The 7,681-nt window shown below is 34.1% G+C and overlaps 1 protein-coding gene across 1 annotated transcript in view; it reads right to left on the bottom strand.

Moving 5' to 3' along the window:
- The window catches only part of LOC127850680 (uncharacterized), a 66,129-nt gene extending 62,075 nt beyond the window's left edge, over positions 1–4,054 (bottom strand). The window contains exon 1 of the mRNA XM_052383933.1: positions 3,975–4,054. The gene's annotated coding sequence lies outside the window, so the exon portion shown is untranslated. The remainder of the gene's footprint in view (positions 1–3,974) is intronic.
- Between the last annotated feature and the right edge of the window lie 3,627 nt (positions 4,055–7,681).

Raw genomic sequence — 7,681 nt, forward strand, 5'->3', positions numbered from 1 at the left:
GTCCGTTATTTTACACTTATTGTAAGATAAACTTCCATTCAATCATGTCAATGTCCAATAACACATTAGGTCCAAATTAAAAACTACTTTGAGAATACGTATATATTGATGTTCGTTTGTCGTGTATTTGTACGATGTACAAAAACATATATGGGCAGTGCTCTGTGAAAATGGGGTTTAATCCATGAGCGTAAAGTGTCGTCCCAGATTAGCCTGTGCAGTCCGCACAGGTTAACCAGGGACAACATTTTCTGCCGAAAGTGCATTTCTGCTAAGAAGGGACTTTATTTAAACGAAAAATATCATAAAATTGGAAAGTTTCGTCCCTGATTAGCCTGTGCGGACTGCACTGTCAAATCTGGGACGACACTTTGCGCACGTGATTAAAACCCCATTTTCTCGGAGCGCGGCTCATATATATTGATGTTCATGTATCTTATTGCTGGTCGAGTATTTGCACGATGGCCATAAACAAAGATGAATGAGTTTGAATACGAATGACCCATTGGAGTTTTGATCTAAAAAAAAGGACTTATTACCCGAATGACATTTGATTAAGTGTGTAAAACAAATCGTTTACGCTAGAGTGACTTCGGGCAGCGGCGTAAGCACGACGTAGTTTGCATGAGCTTCCCGAAGCCAATCTCGCGTTCGCTCGTAAATGTTCGGACATCAGCGCGGGAAATTCACGCGGAATTATTATCACAACAACAAATAACCAGACCACATCTAGCGTTGCAATTTGTGCAATTGCCTAATTATTGCTGTACGGAACACTGATTTTTTAATGGGTTAAATTTATTTTACGAAATATTTTACGTAATATTCGTTGATTGTGAGCAGTTATGTGGCTTTAAGCTAAACATATGTGTGTCCTATGAAAGAGGACACCGAACCGCATTGTGAAAATATCTTCAGAAAAAAGCCAACTTATATACACGGTTTGTGGAGGTTTAATATCGCTGAGATTTGATATGAAGCGGCGTTCATCATAGAAAAAGCAAACTTTTTTTGGTAAAAAGTAAAAAGCAATAACCATAATTCAAAATGGTATTGCATCGAAAATATCTCATGTTAACATTACTATTGTTTGTTCATACATTGTATCTTTAAATAGTTATACAAATGCGTTGACATACGTCACAACGATTAATAGTACCTGCAGTTGTATAGTGAAGTATTAATTTACGCCGTATTAACAACAATGAAGACTGACTGATCAGAGATGCCATAATTTATTATGCATATGTTATTCCAAAACAGAGTATGTGGCTCAAGCCACTTATTTTATTGATTTATATAACTATCTTCAGTCGAGATTATTGTACAAAATAGTATTAATGGTAATAAGTTGACATATAAATTTTAATTTAAGCTTATACTTTTTAAATAAATTTTTGCACACTTGATTGCATTATGAAAACATTGATGTTAGCTTATCTTATTGAAACAGGCTTTTGAATATTCGAAAAATCGGGGCCAGAAACGATTACATATTTTCAATAGAGTCTGCCTCTGTTATAAATCCTTAGCGAACATTGACGGCCATTACATAAGACGTTTAGCATAACCGAGATAGTGAGACAAAATCACAGAAACCTACATTAGGAAGCCCTTGTATTTGATTTACTAGTATTTCATTATGGCAATCGAAAGTACCGGTACTTCAACTTGACAAATATAAGCTCTACAATTCGAGTAATATGCAAACAACTGCTCCCCGATCTTTAGAATAAATTAAAGATAATATTTCTATTGCACCAAACTGCAAACTGAACCCCGTTAAAAAATCTTGATAGACAGTCTATAGTTTTACGACTCCTTGCTTAAAAATAAAGTATATTTATAGTCGTTTTTAAAGTGTGAAGTGTAACTTTAAAATACAGCTTAGGTTCGTGATAGTTGGCAGAACATTAGAATCTACCCAATGACCGAAATGAACGTTTGATTCGTCACAATATATTACAGCATGAAAAATGAACATATTTGCTTTCCTAAAGCTACTTCCGTGTGTATTTATTGAACATCAATGCTAGATTCATGTTGACATCGCTCATTGCCATGCATACTGGTTAAAGTTACAACACATTGTTTGTTTGTACTTTCGTGACCACCATAAATTTCAGTGTACACGATTAGATAGTGTTTACGATGAACTTTAAAAAGATAAATGGGCCGTACTCTGTGAAAAGGGGTTTTAGTGCATGTGCGTAAAGTGTCGTCCCAGATTAGCCTGTGCGGGACGACACTTTCCGCTTTTATGATATTTTTCGTTTCAAGAAAGTATCTTCGCTGCAAAAATCTAGATTAGGTGGAAAATGTCGTCACTTATTTGACTGTGCGGACTGCACAGGCTTTTCTTAGATGACACTTCACGCACGTGCATTAAACCCCATTTTTCACAGAGCTAAAATTAATGACATGATGTTTTGTAAAGCGTATTGTTCATATCCGTTTCATTCAGTATTAACGTTGATAATTCTGTTGAAATCTATTGGCGAGAGGCATTAACGCTGGGATGTGATTACAAGCAACATGCATGCTATTGGTTGTAAACTAACTCAAAGATTATCTATATGTATATTGCAATTTATGATTGATAAAGGGCATTATCATTTGATGAAGACACGCTATATTTTGTATCCAAAATGCATATTGTGTACATTTAAATTCCGTAAATAGATGATGAAATATTAATGAGCCGCGCTCTGAGAAAAAGGGGCTAAATGAGCCGCGCTTTTGGAAAATGGGGCTAGATGTAAATGCGCTAAGCATCGTCCAAGTCACAGGCTAATTAGGGACGACACTTCCCGCTGTTATGTGATTTTTCGTTTAAAATTCATGCGGAAAACATATTCGGGATAAGCCTGGTCGGACAAGACGGGCTAATCTGGGACGACAATCAACGCACATGCGTTAGGCCCAGTTTTCTTACGACGCGCCTCATACTTGTATATGGGCGTGTTTAAACGCTCACCTACTGCTGTTCAGATAATTTTTATTCCGTTTTGTGCGATCACGGTACGAAATACCATTTACTTTCAAAATATTATTGAAAAATGTTATCGCAATTCAATTGTTGAACTGTACAGAGTGATTGGGCACTGCAAATTTATGCTATTTTTGACTCTTCCCGTATTGACAATTAGTAGACATCTAGTGTGTCTTGCATTAACAGTAACTGAAGATGGCTTTTTTAGCAATTTCGTTTTACTCAAACTCATATGTGATCTGTTTTAACTAGTTTATATTATATTCTCTTAAATCGACTATAATGTTTCATTGTAATGACTTACAGGATGATATTGTCAGTATATTATGGATAACCTAACTTAAGCTTGAATTTTCGTTTTCGTCTAAGGTGAAGTAAATTAAGTTATCGATAATAGCGAAATAGTGTGGTAATTGAATACTTTATAAGTTTATAAGTTTACAAATATTACACCAACTTTCGCTTTCGACTTTGGAATGTGATATTGTAAATACACGTATAACAACAGCTGAAATGATATCATTCTAACTATCAAAAAAAATTTGCTTCACTATTTATTAAATCGCATGTAAAATAATCAATCCTGTATTTTTCAATAATTCTTTTTTTTTAATATTACTATTAAGCTTATCAAATGCTGATGGACTGTTGTGTTAAGGTTTAATATTACCAGGATTATTAAAAAAATATTTAATAGCTAAGTCAAAGAATGTTCATTACATTGGTAATTTAACTATGGAAGCCTTTTCGTTATCGTTAATGACTCATTTTTGTGTAAGTCACTTTACGCTTTTATGAAATTTTTCGTTTGAATGAATCCTCTTTGAAGCTATATTCCAGTCTAGGCGGAAAGTGTCGTCCCTTATTAGCCTATGAAATTTAAGCACCTGCATTAAGCCCCGTTTTCCCCGAGCGCAACTCTTACGCATTCGTAGAGGAATCCATTGCTATTCATGGAAACATTAAACAACTTAAGTCTTACCTCGATAAAGTAAAGTATATCCCTGTTAATCTTTTGCTATCCGCTTTCTTTCTGAAAATCTTGACTTCACTCGATGCATTAAAGATCTCTATTGTTGATATAAAGGATTTGCTGTATGGTTAAAGGTGCTCGGACGGACTTGAAAAACTGAATTACTCGTTGAATGGATCCAATAAATATTGTATAATATTGCATTGGCTAGACGGCAAAGTTTTCTTTAATGTGTATTTCTTTATAATTATAAGGTATTGCTTTTCTTTATTTATTGTTAAATATTTTATTTTTATATCCAACATTTCATACAAACTGCATTCCAGCTTGTCTACCACAGGTTGCACCGACTCGCATACGAACTTTTTTTCACCGAGTTAATATTATTATTTAAAACTCGACGAAAAACGTCGACAAAGGAAGATTAGAAATTGGTGTACTATCAGTTTAAAAATGAATGCAATTGCACTGGCAACTGTCATTAATGTAAATGTATGTTTTGCATAACCCACCCATTACAAAAGTCTTTGTTGTCATTGATTATGAAAGTTTCGTTTGAAATGTTTGGAACATGCAGCGATTTTTGCAAAATGGGTTCTAAAGGAGGAGTTGTTGGAGGAAAACTGATATGCTCTCAGCCCTAAAACTAATTTTTCGTTTAACGTTTTTAATATTCGAGCCGTTTAAAATATGTTAACAAGATATATCAAATATGTCAGATTATCATGACTCAGGCATTTAAGCAAAACATTGTTGTGCAAATTGGGTTTTGAATTTGACAACATGAGATTTAGCTATGATATTCATTTATTATTTGATCACCGTTTGGCAAAATTATGATGAAAACACGTATAATGCAGGCTTTTTCTTGTTTTTATAATTATTTAAAACTATTCCAAACTTTATAATGCTGTTAATCAGTAGAGTTTTGGCATTCAAGATTTGTGAATAAGTCCATCAATATATGCTACTTTGACAATATATAACCTAGGAGGTGAAATCGGAATAAAGGTTGAGACATTACATTTTTATAGCGATTAGAAAATAATTCTGCCCATTTTATTATATTTGCTTTTCAAATATTGAACTTGTCATGCTAGTCATGTTGTGTATGTAGCGCCGTTAAATGTCGCATTGCAGTTATATGTCGCAGGCTACGAGATTTGTCGCAACGTTGACGATAAATGTCGCAATAAACGATAAATGTCGCAAATCCTACTGACGATATATGTCGCAACTTTAACGATAAATGTCGCAAAAATTTCAACTGCCGATATATGTCGCAACATTAACGATAAATGTCGCACACCTTTGTAAGTCATGTTAAAAACGAAAACTTGAATTAAAATTACTAAAACTTTAAGGTTAGATTTAGATTACCCGACGAGGATCTTTGAGCCGACTTCCACCAGAATGGTCAGTTTTTAGTTAGTATTGTCCGAAATGGTCAAATGTGGTCAGTATTTTCCATAATTGTCAGTTGCGGTCAGTATTGTCCGAAATGTTCAGTTGTGGTCAATATTGACCCAATCAATTCTTATAATTCTTGGCGCGAGTAGTCAGTTGTTGATTTCCCTGTGCTAAATGGACCGCTGTTATCAAGATTTGGCAAAATGTTGTAAGATGTGATAAAACTGTAACGGGTTCAATCCCAGACTCATTTTTGGCATAACGCGAGTGATTTAGTTTCTTAACTATAGTGTATACTTTTTTTATAATGCAGAACTGTTTGATAGAATTAAGAACATGATATTGAAGCGATAGATGCGGAATGTTATGTCTGTAACATTGGAAACATAACCTTGTTAAAAAAAACTTTTAAATTAAAAAAAAAAGATGTTTTAATCAATATGCCGTCATGTCGCTGATCACGAATTCGTTAGAATTTTTAAGATATCTAAAGCCGTTCAAAAGTTATCAGTTTAAAAAACAAAACAAATAAAAAATACATATGTATCATATAATAAAAAAAATCAATTTTCTTTTTTTTTTAAATAAAACACAAACAGTTTATAGTGTTGTTTTAAAGTTAAAAAAAAAAGAAAAAAAAAGTTATAATCAATAAATATTTTGCATTAAGCACCCTTTTCATATAACTACGTCAAAAAACGAAATACGCTAGTTCGCTCCATCGAAATCAAACAATAAGATAGTGAAATCTACACGAAGTCGGCTCGCTGAATCCGAATCCGGTGTTAATTTTCCGATATATTGATCCGTTAAAGAATTATTGATTTTAAATGGTAAAATTCGATAAAAAATGCAGCACAGTTTTAACAGAAGCTCAAAACCCAGCATATACCTTAAATTCCAGTGAAATAAAACAATAAGATAGTCCAATCTATTTGATTTTGTCACCCTGAACCCGAATCCGGTAAAACTTTTGCGACCCCTTCAAGAATTGTACTGCACGTGGCTATCAGCACCGGGTTCGGTAGACAAGATACAGGTTATATTAGTCTATGACTGTTTTTTCCCTAATTTCCTACATGTATATTTATCCTGATCACCTATTTACTGTGGTTGAAGTCAGTCGAGATGTGTGTAGATAGTTTGAGTTTTATTTAGTAAGTAATTGGAGAACGAGTGGCACGGTCACGCGGTTTATTATCACGCTTTGCGGGGGACACGTTTTGTCCATATACGTATTTATGCTATGCCAATGGGTTTAAGGGAGGTAATTTATTCAAGTAAAAGCGGGATTTTTTTTAGAATGCCTTTTTATATCGCTTTTCCATTGATTAAATGCGGATATACTACTAATTATTTTAAAGTGTATTTCACCAGAAAAAGCTTAGGAGAAAGATATATTGAGGTTTTGATCGTTCGTAGGATGCGAGTTTTCTTATATATTTTCTATTGCAGGGGAGGTAATTATAAAACGTTGAAGGCTTCAAATTAGTCTAAGTTTATATATATTAATGGATCTTTTGCAAGATTAAGAAATGAGTTATTAGTAGTATGTAATCTAAGAGATATTAGAGATATTGGTTCGGATATATGGGGCCATATAATCAATCAGAAATGTGGATATGTTTATACGATGATACAGTGTTATCCTCATTATTTATAAATCTTATAGCATTTTCTGTATTTTGTCGATGTGAATTATCATCTTATTTAACACTGTCATTCTCGACATACTCGCGTAAAGCGTCGTCCCAGATTAGCATAGGCAATCCGCACAGGGGTCGACACTTTTCGCTTTTATAGTTTTTTTGTTGTTTAAATACGGCAATCTAGTCGAGCCGGAAAGTGTCTTCCCCGGTCAGCATACGTTAAGATACTTTAGGCACATGCTTTAAGGCCCGTCTTCTCAGAGCAAGGCTCAATCATTGTCTTTGGTGGTCATGCCACTCGCGAAACTATATTTTTACAACCACTCGTGATATAAAATTCGACATACTTATGTACACTGAATGATCGTGAAATAAAAAACAACCTTGTATTGTTTAATTTTAGTCCGTGGACGGTAAATTTGAACTATTTATTGAGCAGGGTCGTGCCTATGAAACTAAGTCCAATATGTGTATAGAATACGACGTACCTTAAGGAGTTTTAACATCCAGGAATGTGATATTAACAATTTTAAAATTTCAAATCACACGCGTGTTCCAAAGAACATCTTTGCATCAGTTTTGCTCATCGTTGGAGATTGGTTTGAAGCTACCCGCCATACGTCCCGAGCCTCGAACATCTCATTAAGCTAGTTAGAT

Source organism: Dreissena polymorpha, chromosome 1 (assembly GCF_020536995.1).
Source record: "Dreissena polymorpha isolate Duluth1 chromosome 1, UMN_Dpol_1.0, whole genome shotgun sequence".
Taxonomy (NCBI): Eukaryota; Metazoa; Mollusca; class Bivalvia; order Myida; family Dreissenidae; genus Dreissena; species Dreissena polymorpha.